Source organism: Mchenga conophoros, linkage group LG9, assembly GCF_057382185.1.
Source record: "Mchenga conophoros isolate Kocher_MC1m ecotype Shallow Benthic linkage group LG9, M_conophoros_male_GT1.1, whole genome shotgun sequence".
NCBI classification, from domain to species: domain Eukaryota; kingdom Metazoa; phylum Chordata; class Actinopteri; order Cichliformes; family Cichlidae; genus Mchenga; species Mchenga conophoros.
The window spans coordinates 3764653-3780074 of record NC_140534.1 but is presented as its reverse complement, the minus strand read 5'-3'; the positions used below and the strand labels follow the sequence as shown (position 1 = coordinate 3780074).

Genomic DNA, 15422 nt, shown 5'->3' with positions numbered 1-15422 from the left:
GTAGGACACAGTCCATGTGCAGTGTGCCCGATGTCCAGCAGAGGCATTATTTTTGTGACATTTTGCCAGCCTGCATAAATCATCAAGGGCCTGCAAGCCATTTGCACTTGTTGTAAGTGTTTCGGGGCAAAAAGTGCTTGAGTGAAGGCCACTGACCGAGTTTCAAAGAGATGATGATGCTGAAAGGTGGTAGGCCAGTAATATGCTTACTTCTAACAGTCCAGAGGCTAGGCATAAGCATGTACTTCTGCACACATGAAAAACTGTATTTTTTCACGTAATTTGCTTAAAAAGACGCAATAGACACCTGTACTGAACTTCTAAAGGCAGGACAGGCTCATCAGAGTCGTTGTTCTGCTGTGCTACCGACTGCTGCATTTACCAAGCAAGGCATCTCACCCCAGACCAGCTTCTTGTCTACTTTGGATGCAGTTGAGGATTGTTTTTGTTTGTTTTTAAACTCAGAGGATGATGATGAGCCTGTGAGCTGGGATGTGCCATCACAGATTACCTGTCCTTGGCTCACAGTGTGCTGAGTCTTTGAACTGCTATATAGACTTTACATATGCATATTTCTGCGTCCCAGTATGTGTTCTTACAGAAGTGACATCTTCATCTGATTGATATTTGCATAATAATCTGCTTTTTGTTAGCAAAGTAACGTTTTTATGTTTTTTTATTAACGCCTGAATCTCCTGCAAGATCCAGAGGGCTTTACTTCTATCGAAACGTTATCATGCTAAGGTGCAGCTGGCAAAATCAAAGGGTGTGTGTGTGTGTGTGTGTGTGTGTGTGTGTGTGTGTGTGTGTGTGTGTGTGTGTGTGTGTGTATACACGTGTATTAGCCAGTGGTGCAGTTATGATACAGTGCAGATGGAGAAAGCAGTACCAGCTGTGTGCTATTTATAGAGCTGTTAGAAGAAAGGAAAAATCACGAGGTGGTTTCATCAGCACATATATGTCTGACATCCGTGTAACCTCCCTCCTGCACGACTTTACTGAATGAGAAGAGAGAAGAAGAACAGCGGGGGGTCATGTGGAAGGAAAAGGAAATCCTACGAAACAAGAGCCCCTAATAACATCACATAGTTGCTGAGTGTTTTTCTATATTTGTTGTGAAGCCCCATACGTTCCCAAAAGTCCCCTAAAGAACTGCCTCCGCCTGCCCTCTGACCTCTGAACTGTGGAGTCCAGAGTCTGCTGTTTGTCAGTCTATTCAGGGATCAGTGTACCTTTAGACTCAGCTGAATGTACGACTGTGGTTGAGCTTTAAAGCTTCGTACTCTTCAGTCTGTGTGGCAAATGCCTGGCAAACAGGGCTTGTTGTGAGCAGAGCGCCTGCCTTTCCGGGCTGTGCCTGTAGATGGCAGCATCAAATAGGTGATGACAAGCGCAGCGATCCCTCGGAGCAGCAGAGAAGAAGATGCTGAACGGCAAACAAGGCTAAATAATTTACACGTTTCAAAAACATCTGATGTCCTGAGGAAGAACTCGTGCAGACATTCTGCACATTTATGAGCTGCACACACTCAAACTGACCTTCTGTATGGGGGTATAGAAGTGTGCTGACTGACGTATTACGCAGTTTAAACAGTGGACAGATATTTCAGTAGTGAAGCATGAGACGATTCCCTGAAAGCAGAAGTCTTTTTGGGGGACAAACATGTACAATGCAGCGATGCTCCTGGCCTTGGTGACTATAGTCATGTGTCATAATGAACAGTTATTTAACTTACTATTTAACTAACTAACTAGACTACAACACCCATACAATATACCCATACCTGCGCGTGTATGCTTCAGACACACCACAGGCAGCCGCACACACAGCAGGCTAAACTCACTCACACCCTGCAGCTCTCTCATACCCAGAGCTACTCACACATGCTGGCTCTTGACTCGGCGTCCTGTCACTCCCGTCTTAGAGAGCGTTTTATTGTCATTGTGCAGTTTCTTGCACAGCAGATTTGGGTAGCTGGACCACAAAGGTGCAAAAGTAGAGAAGAGAAAACAATCTACAACGAGGGAAAAACATAAAAAGCAATATATATGTATACATATGTGTGAGTGAACGATATACATGGTGTATGCATAAGAAACACTGAAACAGAAACATTGTGGGGCTGCATAGAAGGGCAGTTATATAATATAATAAATAAATAAATACAATTATTGACATTAAGATATAAATGGAGCCATGGATGGCACACAGCAGCAGAGCTGTAGGACCCATCATTACTATCTCCTAAAGATCTTACAGAAGAAATATAGTTTGTTGTGTAGTCGTGTTATTGTGATGTTAGGGAGACGTGTGCAATCAACGCTTTTAAGGCTGATGGATTTTTCTGTTTCCACTCCAGTGTTTTTAAAAACAAATGCAAGAATTGTGTTTCGATTATGTGGCATCGCAGAAGTTGTAATTCTTTGTTGAAGTGGTGATGACTTTTGCGCCTGTCATTATTTACTACACAGTGTGTCGCATTTACTTTCTCCCATTCTATGTGGCAGCGTTGTAAGTGTGTCAGAAACCCCACAGTGGGGCGACAAACTAGATTTCTGCCTCTTCTCTCCTTTGCAAATTGCAGCATTCTGCATTTTCTGATAAAGAAATGACTTGTGTCACTCCCTCATGAGAAGTCCACGGAATAAATGCGTATGTGTGTGTTACTGATGAAGCGTCTGTTTAAAGCTATGATGAGGAAGTTGTTTTGTTTCTGATGAGCCACCGATCTCTGAAAGAGTGAGGTTGCAGTACTAAAACCCATTTTTCTACATTTCACAAGTCTTACTGTTCATATTAAACCATAAAAAGCGAAGTGTGGCTTCTTGGAGCTCTGCTGGTCTTTGCAGGCCAAACAGTGATGCGCAGGTTCACTTCCAAAGTAGAAACAGAGTGGGAGAGATGTGCAATGTAATGCTTTAGAGGATTACGCAGCACATGCAGCTGAGCTCAGCTTCCACTGGAAGTGTTGTGTGGATAGTAGGGTTTGTTGGTATAACCTTCACATTGTATCGTGATAATTCGAGGAAACTATATGACTTTTACACTATAGAAGCAAAAACTGAATAATGTTCTGACTGCAGCTTGCAGGCAGCAGCATTTATCGGTGCAAACAAAACAAAAGGTGTTTTCCATCCTTCTCTATCAGTGAGAGCGCAGCAGCTAACTCAGACTGTGACTCCACAAGGTGCCAGCAGCAGCACTGCAGTGCAACAGTCATGACACGCCATAAAGCGTAAAGTAGTCTGGGTAGTTTTTAAATGTTTTGTTTTAGTTTCCTGGGAGTACGGCATCACTGTTTTTACTAAAGCAACCGTTAACCTGCTAACCCTGTAACTGTTCAACACTGCAGCACAATAGGAGCATGTTATAAAACTGACGTTGAAGTGTTGTGTCTTTGCTTTTTAACCAGCATTCTGCACTTTAATACTGTGAAGAATGAGCAATGCTGAACGACACACATGTGTGTCTTTCACAAACTCTGCAACATTTGAAAATGGCCGATGCTATATATGCAGTCAGAGAGAGGTTGTGAGCCAGTAGTATATACCCTGTATATGAACGTCTTGCAGCTGGATTAATGCAGGTTGAACTGCACACTTTAGCTCTTATGGATATAATAACTTTTACCCATAAGAAGTGTTTTTAAAAATGAGGTGACATTTGTGCAAGATTTTTGCTGAGCACCGTGGTGGAAAAACTGTGGAGTGACAAAAATAGTCTTAATTAAAGTGATTTATTTGGTGCGTTTGTCTGAGCCAGCTTAGGCTCCAATGTTTTACTGGAATATATTTCTGCAGACAAACACGCACATAAATCAAGGAACCCTAATCAACTTAGTCATTGTTGGTGGTAATGGTCTCAAACTCTCTGTGTGCCATAATCCATGTTTCTCCTGTGTGTGAAGCCAGCGTGAGCTCTGAGCTGTGCTGCACAGGGAGCATGAATATAGGGCACTGGATGTATACTGCTGTTACAGACTGACATATTCCATCAATAAGCTGATTTTGCAGAACATGAGGAAAGGAAAAGTTGGGATGGGTATTGATACAGTGTGTGCCTCGTCTTCTGTGCCTTCAAAGTGCTTAATATATAAGTGTATGTACTGAAACACTGCATGCATGTAACATTTACAGATATTGATTCTGTAAAGTTGCTTGCACAGACTGAGGAAGTTATGGTTCAACAGCCAGAGGTTGTCTCTGCAGGTGAGCTTGCGGCAGAACCTCATGGCATCTACAGTTGTGTTTCCTGTGTGACGACAGTCCTTTAAAAACAACCATGAAGGCTTCTGAAGAGATTAGTGCCCATCCCTGCTTAAATATTAAGTTAATGAGAACCACAGAGGGTTCAAACAAAGATGAACGTTTCCTCAGTGGAAAACATGCTTCCCTCTTCTCTCAGCTGAGTTTGATTCACCAGCTGTCTTCACGGGTGGTGGTTCGCTGATCTGATTGGTTAAATGCCACCTGTGATACAGCAATAGACAAAAGGTGTCTCCCATTACCTGCCAAAACATCCCACATAGTTCTGTGTGCAAAACCATCTGGAGTGTCAGGCAGTAGGCAGGCTGTGCATTTGTCCACCGACTGGACAAGAACTAAGTGAGCATATTCTCTTCTGTTTTTGTTTTTGCTGTTCCACACATGCCAGGGCATCAATCCTATTTTCTAACACTGGCTTTAAAAAGTGGCACATAGACATCCTTTGACAGCTGCAGTGGGCTCAACCCACTTACAGCAGCTGAAATGCTTTAGAGTTGGATGCTGTGTTATAAAACTACTGCAATGTCACAGTCGAGCTTTAATTATGCATCAGGAACAATCTGCCGCAAACTTAAAACCATGTTTTGTTAAGATTAAAAGTAAACCAGGGGCTTTGATCAGAGTTAGATTCCCTGCATGCCCCTGCTCTGTTTGTTAGTGCACACTGTGGCTCTGCTCCCCGTTGTTGCATTAATTAATTCCCTATTAGTCAAAGTCTGATGATGAACATTTGCATAGGGTCATGAGTATGCATTAGCTCTCTGAATAGCGTGTGGCATGAATGATTTTAAAGCAGGTATTTTTAGTAGGACCACATATTTTTTGCTTAGAAAGCACCGAGCACTGGGGGGTGGGGGGTACTCTAATGTGGCTCTGCAGTTGTTTTGGTGAGAGATGCACCTCTGGCAAAGTCCCACAGCAGGGTTACGTCCTTTAAATAGGACAGAAGTGAGGGGTTATAGCAAAGTGTTACTGAGCCGTACGCTTTTCTTTTTTAACATCTGCAGGTGTTGTTTACGATTGATAGCCATTATAAAACCTTTTATATTGAATACACTTTATTCTGCACACACTGTATACATCCCTTTACCGTCACCACGTGTTTGTCATAGAACCATCGTCAGAGGATAGGTTGTGCTGTGCAGCAATTAAAAGAAAAAAGACTCTGCAAACATCGGATTTAGTAAGTGTTGGATAGCTCAAACAATCCTCATGTTTGCAGACATTTGCAGTGCCCTGTCTCTTCTTGAGTTAGGTTATCTTTATCATTTGGGACCAGTTTTTAAATTCCAACGTCTTAATAATTGGGTGAGAAAAGCACATGCCTGAGCGTCCCAGTATCTGTCAGTTAAATGGGCTAGAATAGAGTCTGGAAGCATGTGACACACTGTAATTTAGCCACCTGCTCAGCGGCTCTGCCTCAATGCCTCAAACTGATGGAGTGCTTCCTCCATGTGAGTTTAGTGACCCACAAAGAAACAAAAAAGCATGTTGTCAGTCTCTTGAAGAACGTGAATCAAACAAAAGGATTGCCTCCAGACCTTTCCTGGTGTGTGTCAGGAGTGAGGAGTTTCTTTGAGTGTGTGACTGTAGATGTACACAGTGAAAATAATTCAGCTTTGCTTTGGAATTAGGATTGTTATCCATCCATTGATTATCTTCCAATTTTCCAAAGCCAGGTTGCAGCGGCGGCAGACTAAGGCCTGAGTTAGAGCCTGTGGTATCACCTGCACAAGTGGCTGACATCATCGACAGCATTTATGCCTGTGCAAGGTGCATTATGTTTTAATTACCTTGTGGTCATGCCCCGAATTTTTATATGCAGCAGTAACTGCAAGTAAAACACCAGGTCTGGGACTTTTTCCTCCTATTCTTTGTTGTAGAGAGAGAGAGGGGGGCGGGTTTTAAGGGCAAGCAAGTTTTTTCACTTTTCTGTGTATTCACATTCATTCCGATAGTTTCAGAAATCCTTATAACTCCTTATATAGAGACAATGATTGTTTGATTGATTAATTGTAATCAGACATGCATAGGAGGAGCAGATGGGTGTGAACAAGCCAATCACAATAGTTGCATCAATGCAACGTGTAGTTACATTTGTACGGAGATGCAGATCTGGTGATGCCGTAACTAAGCATATGTTTTCAGAGGCTTTGTGGTTACAACTTAGTCCTGACATAGATTTCCCACTGATCCTGAGATATACAATCTCTCCAGCAGGTTCTGGGTCTACTCCCCCAACTGGCTCCTTTCAATACACTGGAGCAGAGGCTCTAATCCAAGCTCTGGATGCCTGAGGTCCTCACTCTGTCTTTAACGCTGAGCCAAGCCACCCTACAGAGGAAATTCATTTTGGGTGCTTGCATTCCTTACTTTTTCAGCCTTTGCCAAGATTTCATGGCCATAGTAAGGATTGGGATGTAGACGATCTGATAAATTGAAAACTTCGCCTTTTGGCTCAACTCTCTCTTCACCGTGACAATTCGTGCATTAATGCTGACATGAAGACGACCCAAGTTTAGCATAAACCTCCAAACCTCCAGTTTATGAAAAGCAAGCATCCTCCTCACACCTGCTACTTTGAGATCCTGTCCTTAAAAATCAAACAGAATTATAGAGAAGGAGCAACCATTAAGGAGTCCAACACCAACTGAAAACATGCTTAATGTTATGTCACAGACATGGACAGCTCTCACTTTTGTTATACACGGGCCTGGTGGAAGTAATGGTCCCAGAACCCCATATTCTTGCCCCCAGAGAAACTGGTCATCAGTCTTCTCCATGTCTAAAAAATCCACAGAGACATGGAGATTATAAAACTCTATCCGAACTCTCCACTAGAGCCTCCTTTCCAGCACCATGGAGAATCTTTCCCTTGGAGGATGAGGGTGATGTGTTGGCCTCGATGACCTTATAACAACAGGTCCTGCCAACCACCTCAGCAGTGGAAGTCTCTGCTCTCAACTTCCCTTCGGATACAAGATGCCAGATGGAAGATGTGGCAGCTAAAAACCCTACAGACATGGGCTTCCGCCAGCTGTTTCCAGTTCAAACAAACAAGTACTGAGTACGAAGTTTGTCTGGCAACCTTTCCCACCATCAGATTTCACTTGCCACTAGGTCACAGGTGTCGAACTCCAGGCCTCAAGGGCCGGAGTCCTGCAGGTTTTAGATGTATCCTTGATCCAACACAGCTGATTCAAACGGCTAAATGACCTCCTTGACATGTCTTTAAGTTCTCCAGAAGCCTAGTAATGATACTAATCATTTGATTCAGGTGTGTAGACCAAGAGTGAGATCTAAAACCTGCAGGACACCGGCCCTCGAGGCCTGGAGTTTGACACCCCTGCACTAGGTGATGATCTGTAGCCAGCTGTGCTCCTCTCTTTCATGATCCCACCTAAAGACTCCAAGAATACCAGGTAAACATCTAGCTGATGTTTGTTTGCTGCCCAGAGAAAACTCCACAACGAGCTCTCAGCCGGGGGCTTGAGAGTATCCCCGTACCAAGTGGCGGTCGAGCCTATTTGGTGCCCTGGGCCCCCCCCCACACACACACAGAACATATTAAGGATTGTACATTAACATAAAAGGCTACCACAGCCATCATAATTCGTCATACAATGAGAACAGGACAAATCAACAACTGACGATGACTAATTAATATTGAAATCTGTAACATAATGTGATGTTTGGAGTTTAGTTTGTTATTGTTACTATTTTTACCATTTCTTCTTGGAGTAACTGTAACCCACATTATTTCCTTAGGGATTAATAAAGTATTCTGATTCTGATTGTTTCAGGATGACCTGCCATCATCCAATCACACATCTGCTTACCTGCATCTGTTGTTTCTCCTCCTCTTCTTTTCTCTTTTTTCTAAACTGAGCACCTGATGACTTTTCTTGTCCATCTTCCATTGGTTTTAATTTTGCACTCCAGTATGAACACCCATCCCCTACAACCTACACCTTAGTCCACAGATTCACTTTGTCTATGGTTTATTTCTGGGATTTCACACAACCCAGGATTCAAATCATGAATACATGATGGGCTTGGATTTACATCATTATGAATGAAATGTGCTCTATTTGGAAGGAGCTGGCCCCTCCGCTTTCGACGGCTTGTGTGAGACTTTAAATCATCAAACTGTAAATTTTAAATTGTTATTGATCCTTTACCCCGAGTCCTAAAGCGTATATTTATTTTCTTACTCTTCTTATATTTATTGTTTGTTTACTTGCACTGCTGTAACTGGAGCCTCGTCGTCTCGTCTCTATATGCTGGACTGTAGCGGAGATGACAATAAAGTTTACTTTGACTTCAGCAGCGAGCAGGCGCACCGAGGGCTCTCGCGCTCACTTTTCGCGTACAGAATTTCGAAAAAACATCGGTGCAAATTATAAGTCTGTATCATGATGTCTGGTGTGTTTGTTGGTTTGTTTTTATTTTCGTTTTATTTTGCGAGTTGATTATTAGATGCTGCTCCAGCCAGCCAGAGAATCTCCCGCCGCCCCGCCCTCTCCTCCCTGTACCGCCAGCAGCAGGCGCACCTCGCAAACGCAGGGCGCCCTTGCTCCCAGCAAATGGCCGATAGAAAACCGATCGGTGCCTGTGCCATTCCCGATATGCGCTGGCTGACGTCGGGGCAGCATGAGTACGAGCAATTTTTTTTTTTTTTTTGTGTCGATGCCCGCGATGCCGCCCCCCACCACGATATAGATGGTAATACTCCACCTCCTAGCTGAGGTTCCTTACCTAGCCAAGTGCTTTGACTGCTCAGAGTAGAAAAGCGCCATATAAGAACCAGTCCATTTACCATTACCTGCCAGCAAGCTGATGGTCCTTGTTCCAGAAACCAGTCTGCAGTGTTGAGGGTCTACTTGCCTAGCTCACCAACTTTGCATACCAGCCAGTTAACACTCCACTTGAGCCCAATGCCCCTCCATGTGGGTGGTGGGCCCACAGGTTGTTGGATCCATATTATTTCTTTCTCTGCCCGACCAAGCCTCACGGACACAGGCCTGGCCAACAGATGCTCGCCTTTGAATGCTCCTCTTAGGCTACGTCCACACTAGCCTGGATAGATTTGAAAATGCCGTTTTCGCCTGAAAACGCTCCACGTCCACACTAACGTTTTCAGACGTTTTCACAGAGTTGTGCGTCCACATTGAAACGGCCGAAAACGCTTACGTTCCAGTCCTGTGCATGCGTGAAACGCAAGACGATGCGACCTGCCTCATTTCTGTTTGAATTTGAGGTGAGCTATTGTATCGACACCTTGTTGTACTAAAATTGATCCTTCCAATTAAATGAACCTAATTAATTCCACAGTTTAATTTAATCTGTCTGCCTTTTTCTGCCATCTCTGAAATATTAGGAGGATCAATCGACCAGTGGTAATTACAAAGCTCATATGAGCTCTTTATGACCTCCTGTCAGGTGTTTGAGAAACAGTGAGTCTAACTATTATCCCGTTTTCTAGTAATGAATCCATGAATTATTGTTGGAACAGGAGTAGAGTGTCATGGTGACTTTGAGGATGTTGTCTGTGCTTAACAAATGTGCTCATTCTCAGGCACATAATCTATACGAGAGTAATCTATTTCCCCCTCCTGCTGGTGAGAACCACCTCATTCAAACAACATTAGAGAGACATTGATTTGGCTATTTGTAACGCTCTATAAAACATTAGCTGTTTTCAAGTAGATTCTTGTGTGCCTTAGAGATAACACGACGACACATTTGAAGGTGGAAAATTTTACTCAACTTAAGGTGAAACGGAAATTTCTGCCAGCAAGTTTCACTTCAGTTAATTTATGGATTTAAACTAAATAATCAAATAATGATAAAATATTATGTAGAGATAATATGTCAGAAGGGGTCTGAAAAAGTTTTTTTTAAAAAGAAAACAAACAAACAGAAAAATAAGAACAGTTTTACTCCAAAACTCGAGCGAACACATTATCAGCCAGATCCCTTCCTGTCCGGGTGTATCTGCTCAGCAGGGATTGGCTAACTGAATCAGTCTCATTCACACCCAGGCAGGAAAGCTTCCCAATCTGTTTCCACTCTGATTGAATGCCTTTTACCTTTGTTGGCAGGCTACACACACACACACACACACACACACACACACACACACACACACACACACACAATATCAATGGCAGACTTTGAAAGCCAGGTGGCATGACAGAGGAAGTGAAAAAGAAGGTTCAGAGAAACCTGGAGAGACCGTGGGAGACCAAAGTGATACTGGGAAAGAAGAGAGGCTGGAACATGAAAGGAAATCCAAGGAAAAAAGGGAAGACAAAGCAGACTGCTGAAGGGAAAGGAACACTGGAACTCACAGCTCACAGGGGGGAAACAAAATAAAGAAAAGAAAGAAATGCATCTGACTAATAAATCCAGGAATCTATCATTTCTCTTCATCACATAAACCAATGATGCACTCTTCTTGAATAAAAACTTCCCCTGCATAGTAATAATATATCTGCATGCTATACCCTTCCTAGAAGGCACATTAATGCTCCTCCAGCAATTGTAGTGAGATTTGTAAACCGTAAACACAAAGTTGACTTGCTGAGGCGGTCCAGCCTTTTGAGAGGAAGCCGAGTATATTTGAATGAACATCTTACAAAAAGAAATGCAGATATTGCGAGACAAGCTCGCATATTACGGAAGGAGAAAAAGACTCAAGCAACCTGGATGAGGAACTGTAAAGTGATGATTAAACTTAATGGAACAACAGAAGAAGCCAAGGTTATAACGATTAAGGATCTGGAGGAACTGGACGTTTATACGAGATAACATTTCAAGATAGGCAGACGGTTACGACCTATCACGGCTATGAGCTTAAAAACAATTAGTTCATCCTTTACCAGAACAGATGCTACTTCAGGTGGAAAAGGACAAGAGGAAGTTGTAAATTGGACATGGAAGAAGAAAAGATCAACTTAAAATATGTCGATAAATAAATGTGCGATTGTTAAGGATCCCTTTCTTTTTTGAGGTCAATAGATATTCTTAGAATAATAGACTCAGATCATAAACCATGATTTTGAAGCAGGTATTGGCCCTGAAAGGAACGTGCTTTATACAATTAATGTCACATGTGAATATTATACAGAGGAGCAATTCAGGGATAAGGTTGAAATAGCTAATACATTTTCATTCATTCATATTCATTGCAGACGTTTTGCTTCGATTAAAGATTTTCTGTATAGTTTGAGAGGCAGGTTTCAAATAATTGCTCCGTCTGAAACATGGTTAGATGAGAAGAGGGGGTTTCTGTATCGAAGGGTACGATTTATACTTTGCAAACAGAACTAAGAAGAAGGCAGGAGGGGCGGCACTTTTTGTTAATTGTGATTTGAAATGTAAAAACGTTGAATATATGTCTGTGGCTATAGACGATGTAAGGGAGTCTGTGACAGTGGAGTTGGACATAGAAAGAAGAAGTAATATAATTGTAACGTGCATATATAGGAAACCAGGGTCACAGATTGAGTTATTTACAGAAGCAGTAGAAGACTCATTGAGTAAGGCTAAGGGAAATAAGACCGTATGTTTGTGTGGTGATTACAATATTGATCTTTGTAAAGAGGCAAATGATAAGGCTGCGTCAGATTCTTTGAATTATTACTTGGTAAGGGATTTTATCCTTTAATTATAAAGCCGAGTAGAATAACAGATAAATCAGAAACACTAATTGATCATATTTTCATTAATAGTTTGGAGAGTAATATTATGAGTGGCCTCATCATAAATGATATAAGTGATCATCTACCATCTTTTTTATTTTTGATTTAAATATGAAAAGAAAGGAAGAGGTTGGTTTCATGAGTCACAGAAGGTTAAGAAATAACGAGGCAATTAAGTTCAGACAAGATCTCATGGAAGTGGACTGGATTATGTTAATGAGGTCGACGTTGCATATGGAGCTTTTAAATACTTACTTGGCCTTGTATGATAAACGTTGTCCACTGGTATCATTTAAGTATAAGAAAAAGAATAAGAATATGAAACCTTGGATAACTAAGGGTCTTGCAAATGCGTGTAAGAGGAAAAATAATTTATATAGGGACTATATAACACAGAGAACTAAGAATGCGGAAATGAAATATAAAGTTTATAAAAATAAGTTGGTATTTGTAATATTTTTAAAGAAGTATTAGGTAACAAGAACACACCCTCAGATCGGCCTATTTATTTCTTTAAGAATAATCAAGTTGTCGATGACAAGACTGAAGTAGCAAACGAATTCACGTCCTTTTTTGTAAATGTTGGACCCACTTTAGCAAATTTAATTAGGAAAAATGACGACCCAGAATATGAAGCCTGGAAAGGAGAAAGGCGAGTGGTTAATTCTATATTCTTGGCTGATATTACCATAAAAGAAATCATAGCAATTGTAGAAAACTTTAGAAATAAAAAATCTACTGACTGTGATGGTATAGACATGGTTATAATTAAAAAGACTTTAGACTGTATAAGTATTCCTCTTTGCTATATTTTGAATCTCTCGTTACAATCAGAAGTATTTCCTGAAAGAATGAAAGTGGCAAAAGTGACCCTCATATAAATCAGGAGATAAGCATAGTTTTAACAACTATAGGCCAGTGTCTCTTTTGTCACAGCTTTCAAAGGTGCTTGAAAAACTCTTTGCGCAAAGACTTGATAGTTTTATTGAAAAAAATCAACTAATAAATGGAAATCAATTTGGATTTCGTAAAAATAGATCAACGGCATTAGCATTGTTGACTTTCATTGAGGATATTTCATCTGCAACCCATAATAACAAATATACAGTTGGGGTATTCGTTGATTTAAAAAAGCTTTTGACGCGTTACAACATTATATTTTGATTTCTAAATTGTATAACTATGGTGTGAGAGGAGTGGCATTGAATTGGTTAAGGAGTTATTTAGAAAATAGGTCGCAATATGTACATTATCTCAGCAACACCTCTGAAAGATTGAAGATTGTATGTGGCGTTCCTCAAGGTTCTGTTTTGGGACCTAAACTTTTTAATTTATATATTAATGATATCTGTGACGTATCAAAAAGGTTACATTTTATTTTATTTGCAGATGACACAAATTTTTATTGCTCTGGAGAGAATTTGAAAGATTTGGTTGAAATTATGACTTCTGAGATGTTAAGATTAAAAAAATGGTTTGATGTAAATAAATTATCTTTGAATCTGACAAAAACGAAATTCATGATATTTGGCAGTCGTGTAAAGGAGGAAGAAGTCATTATGTCCATTGATGGAGAATTGATTGAAAGAGTTACTGAATTTCGCTTTTGGGTGTAATAGTAGATGAAAATTTGACGTGGAAATCACATGTTGAGTATATTAGAAAGAAGATGGTTAAAAACATTTATATTTTGGGAAATGGAAGAGATTTATTAGACTATAAAACAATGTGCATTTTATGTTTTTCACTGTTTTTCTCATACTTTAGTTACTGTGTGGAAGTTTGGGGGAATACATATGAGAATACTACAAAACCTCTAAACTTATTACAGAAGAAAGTGATACAAATGATTCATAACGTTAAATATAGAGAACATACAAATAAATTATTTATAAAATTGAAATGATTAAAATTAGGCGATTTAGTGAAACTACGCACACTATTAATTATGTTTAAGGCTAAAAATAATATTTTGCCTTTTAAGTTACAAAGAGTATTTTTAACGTGTTCGAGGAGAGAAGACAGCAGAAGGAAATTTCATTTTAAGCATCAGCTAGCTAGGACAACAAAGATTAATGAGTCCAGCGGTTAGGAGTATACGACTGTGGAAGTCTCTTCATTATAATTTAAAGAGTTGTATAAATTTACATTGTTTTAAAAAGTGTTACATGCTTAAAACGATAACTCAATATGAAGAATGTGAATGAAATTGGAGTTAATTTAATAAGGATCCATTATTTTTTGCCTCGTTTATTTTATTTACTCATCTTTTCTCCTTGTTACTATGTGGAGTGGTACGTTCTGATTGGAAATGTGTTGTTAGGATAAATGTTAATGTTAGTTTGTTCCTTGAGTTTTGGTGCCCGCTTGCAAAATAAGTTGGATTGTAGATGGGGGCGGGGTTTAATATGAATATTTTCTACTTCCTGCTTTACTGATAGACAGTGTGGTTGGTTTGTCTGAAAGAACTAACTGTGGAAACTGTTGTACCAAGTGTGAAAGAAATAAATGAAATGAAGAATCTCACAGTCAGTTTAAGCCACACCTCCACCTATTAAATGACGGTGCTTATGCTCACCTGCAGTGCTGCTTGTTGTCCCACCCTTCCACCACCCAAGCACCCACCTTAGTTTCTGGGGGGGTATTTACTCATCAGTCCCCAACTTGTTTATGCCGCGTGTTTGTGGTGAGTGATGAACTCTGGGCTTGGATGCCAAACTCCAACTGTATTCTGTTTCTGTGATTAGTCAACTGAACCACCAGATGTGGTAATATGGGAACATCTGTAAGTTACAGATGCACCACCCATCACCAACTGTGGAAACCAGTGCAGTGAGATAAATTCACAGTTACAAACCACAAACAACCCAGTCTCGGATGGTTATGCGAAGCTGCCGTGTAGCGTTGGCTCTGCTCACCTAATCCGTTTTCTGTTAATTGTAGTGACGCATACACATGCTTAGTGAATGCATCCTCTTATCAACACTGTACTGTATCTGGATACGTGTGTGAACGTATTTTCCACAGCAGCAGGAATGTAACCTCACAGTGCAACAGAGGAATGATGTCATGCCACACAGTCTTCATCCTTCTCTGCTTCACCTCGTCTTATTTCTCCACAAATCCTCAGCGTACGTCACATCCATCCTCACTTTCTTACTACTTCTGTCATTTCTCTCGCTTCTCCTCCCATTATTTCTCTCCTTCCTGTTCTTTTCTCTGCTTCTTTTTCTTTTTATCGTCCCCTTTCTGGTCTCTCCTCTGCTTTCTGTCTCCATGACCCATTTCCTTGGCCCTGGCCCCATTAATCACAGTGTTGTGGGCTTGGCCTGCCCGCCGCCCTGCCTGGCTGCCCTTCTTCATCATAGCAAGTAATTGAATCAGAGAGGGCTCAAGGTCCCGACAATATGCAGCCATTGATTAGCCTGTCATTTACCCTGCTTACGTATG

At 40.9% G+C, this 15422-nt stretch overlaps 1 protein-coding gene across 2 annotated transcripts in view; it reads left to right on the top strand.

Annotated features, from left to right (window-relative positions):
- The window catches only part of kcnh2b (potassium voltage-gated channel, subfamily H (eag-related), member 2b), a 245359-nt gene that overhangs the window by 132723 nt on the left and 97214 nt on the right, over positions 1-15422 (top strand). The gene's annotated exons all lie outside the window — the stretch shown is intronic.